At 40.9% G+C, this 3,506-nt stretch overlaps 1 long non-coding RNA gene across 2 annotated transcripts in view; it reads left to right on the forward strand.

Moving 5' to 3' along the window:
* LOC106148580 overlaps window positions 1-1,517 on the forward strand; it is a 25,326-nt gene extending 23,809 nt beyond the window's left edge. The window contains exons 3-4 of one of the 2 annotated variants that reach the window (XR_001234150.1): window positions 1,062-1,261; window positions 1,352-1,517. This is a non-coding gene — a long non-coding RNA (uncharacterized LOC106148580). Of the gene's footprint in view, window positions 1-1,061 lie in introns of both variants that reach the window. The other variant, XR_001234149.1, reaches the window with a different exon arrangement.
* Window positions 1,518-3,506: the final 1,989 nt, after the last annotated feature.

Consider the following 3,506-nt stretch of genomic DNA (forward strand, 5'->3'; position numbering starts at 1 on the left):
TTTAGCTCAACGGCAAAGCGCCTGCCTGGCAAGCGCAAGGTCGTGAGTTCGGTTCCCGGTACCGGAGAAAAAACAAAAAAAAAAAAAAAAAAAAATACTACTTGTATCACAGGACTAGAACTGTGAGGGCTTAAAAAGATCATCTGTGAAAGTCCGTTGGTGAGGGTGAGCACTTAGCACCCAACAAATACTTGCCATTTTCACTTCCTTATGCAGAGATCATAAATTACCTTGTATTGTTTGTTAAGCCAATATTCTTTTCCTTATGGTTAAATTCCCCAGAAGTAGACCCTAAAATACCATTTCAAGTGATTTCCTGTAAGAATTGTGCCCTGGAGAAAAGTGTAAGAATCAGTACAAGTAAAAGGAAATATCAAGGCCAATTTGCAATTTCTGGTGGAGGCACAGCCTCAGCTGGATCTCATGGTATCTCTGGAGCAGCTGTTACCCCTCAAAATTTGCTCCACTTAGGCGGAAGTAAGCTGGGCTGGGTTTTACATTCCTCGCCACCACTGATTATGATATAAACTCCCAGGAAGTTCTCTGGGCCTGTGTGGTCAAAATTGCTGACATAACCTAGACAACATCCTTTGGGAAAAGTTTCCAGTGTGAGTGCTGGAAGCAAAATGTGCAAAGGCGAGGAGATGGGTGCACAGACTGCGAGGAGGGACCCTGCCAATGTGAGCAGAGAATGGACAATGTCCAACACTTCCTGAACATTGGATTTGAAGTTTTCCTACCTATTAGAACTTGTTTCCCGCCGCTACTTTCCATGTACTTGGTGCTCCAACCAAGGTAAACAACTCCTTCATTCCTACATGTGCCAGGTACTAGTCTAGGTCCCAGAAAGACAGCAGCTATGAGACAAAAGAATGTTTCCTCTTTCATGGAGCATATATTCTCTTAAAGGAGAGAATTAATATACATTGAATAAGTATATAAGCAACATCGAGTAGGACCATGTACAATGAATTAAAATAAACCTGAGCTCAAGAGGATAGAGCGTATATTGCTAGGGTTCTCTAGAACACAATTGATAGATTTCTTATATTTCCTTATAGGATCATGATAATCCACAATGCCATCAACATACTTGTGAACCAGAGGACCTGGTAAATTAGTCTAAGGATCTGGAAACCACAGAGCAAGAGGAATCAGAGATACAGTCTGGGTCTGAGGCTCAAAGACTGGAAGTTCCCTAAAGCACAGCTGGTGGAGTTTACATTTAAAAGATGAAGAACCTGGAGTCTGAGGTTCACAGGTGATGCCAGGAGCTAAAGATGCACCTGTTCAAGCAGAATTGAGCTTGTAAGCCCGCTAATTTCTTTCTTTCCCTTTTTGCTCCATCTAGATTGTAAGCCTATTGAATGGTGCCATCCACAATTAGACTAAGTCTTCCCTAAGGTTTGGGACCTATGTACCAGCCACCTTTGGACCACCTCCTCCCCCCCAGAAAAGTGTGCTTCGCTAATTTCTCGTTGTTACTCAGTCCAGGAAAGTTGACAATAAAGATTAACCTTCACAGAGAGATCAAGTCTTTTGTATTGTTATTGCTTTTTCTTTTGTTCTTGTTTATTTTTGCATTTTTTACGCAGAATAGTTGGCAGCAGCCCTTCTGAGGAAGTGAAGTGAAGACATAAACTAAGCAAAAGTGAATTACAAAGGAAGACAAGAGCCTGTGCGCAGCCTGAGGTGAGATTGTCTGGTAGGTAGACATTAGCGGACCTGAGAGACAAAAGAGGGGAACAGTGTTCAGAATAGCACGTGTTGCCAGTTAAGAAGCAAAGATGTCGTCAGTGTGTAATACATGTGTCAGCGCTCAGACCTAACGTGATGGGACAAAGTACAGTGATATTTTAAGGTTATCCATTGCACACGTTCCAGTGCCTGGCAGTCTAGATCCAAATCAAGGCACACAGAATTCCCGGCTGCCATCACCCACAGCCCAGTGATATCAGGAAAGGAAATGTCTTTTGAAGACTTCCCTGCCTTAATGGATGTCTCAGTTACTTTTCTTATATAGCAACTTTTGTGCTCATCAATATTTCTTTTTGTGTGTGTATGCTGGGAATTGAACTCATGACCTCACACTTTCTGGGCAGGCGCTGTGCTGTTGAGCTAAACCCCCAGCTTCTCAGCAACATTTCTAACTTAATGTACCCATTAGTGACCTCAAGACTTTCTTACCCAGATGTGCTTCACACACCTTATAAAGAAACCTACGGGAAGGGACCACATGAAAACCCCAAAGGAGGAAAACCACTGCCCCCAGCTCCCAGCCTTTGCTGGACCTACCAGCAAGCCCTTGCATTCTGGCCAGTCCCTCGGATGACTGCCCACTGAGAATCTACATTTGAGTGAGCCCAGGTAGTGACCCTAAGAAGAGCAGAGCTGTGCCCGCTGAGCCCTTCCCAAGTGGCCCATACAAGGAACTGTGAGCAAATTAGCAGTGTTGTAAGCACTGTTCAGGTGGTTTTCGGAATAGAAATGAAATAAATACATTTTAAAAATAGGAATAAATAAATACTTCTATGCAGTAACTGCTTAGAAACCTGTATAAAACCTGTTGAATATCTGTCTTACACCTTTGGTGACTTCTCACAGCTGGAATGAAATCTAAAATCTATGCCTTTACTGTGCTTTCTATGATCTGTCCTGCATGGCTCCTGGCTCATGCTTTCTTATTTGCCTTCTCGCCATTTGCTTTCTTCCGCTAAACTCCAGTCACCTTGGCCTCTTGATATTTAGATCATATCTAAATTTAGCGAATTGGATAAGATCACATAGGGAATGAGTATAGATAAAGAATAAAAGCTGTTTGTGTGTCAGTGGTTCTGAGCTTGAGACAAGTAGCAGATTCAGCAAAGAAGACCAGAAAATTGTGGACATTAAAGAGTTTAGTACTTTTTAAGTGTTAAGTATAATATATTCAACAAACTAAGCACAGCTGAGTGTCACAGTATGAAGATTTTTCAGTTCTGTGCCCATGTGTTATTCAAAATGAAGAAAGTAGTGTTTGATTAAATTGCCTGCTAATGTAGTTATTTTTCTTAAATATCCTAGTTATTTCAACTTCTGCCCTTCAAAAATCCCATTCCCAGTCAAATTCTGAAAAAAAAAAATTGAAGAGAGAGAGAAAAACAAGAAGTACTAGACTGAGACCAAAATGTCAATGTCTTTACTAATAAAAAGCAAGTTGGAAGATGTAGCTTAGTATTAGCCAGATTAACCACCTACCTGGAGGGAACTTTCCCTAAATAACCATAGGGATCCTTTCATCTTAGAATCATTAGAAGTTTCTTGAGTGCATGTCTTGTTGTTTCCAAATTCCAGTGTTTTGTTTCTATTTATTTTTTCATGGGCAATCTAGGAAATGTTGTCACTTTTATGAAAGCCCAGGAAATAGTGTACCGTTTCAATGTCAGTTTTCTGAAGAATTGAAATAAGACTAAAGTATGGCCCACAGATACCAGAATGTCTGTTTTATTATTTACAAATGCTAAGAT

The sequence above is a fragment of the Chinchilla lanigera genome, unplaced genomic scaffold (assembly GCF_000276665.1).
Source record: "Chinchilla lanigera isolate Chin_1 unplaced genomic scaffold, ChiLan1.0 scaffold00023, whole genome shotgun sequence".
Taxonomy (NCBI): domain Eukaryota; kingdom Metazoa; phylum Chordata; class Mammalia; order Rodentia; family Chinchillidae; genus Chinchilla; species Chinchilla lanigera.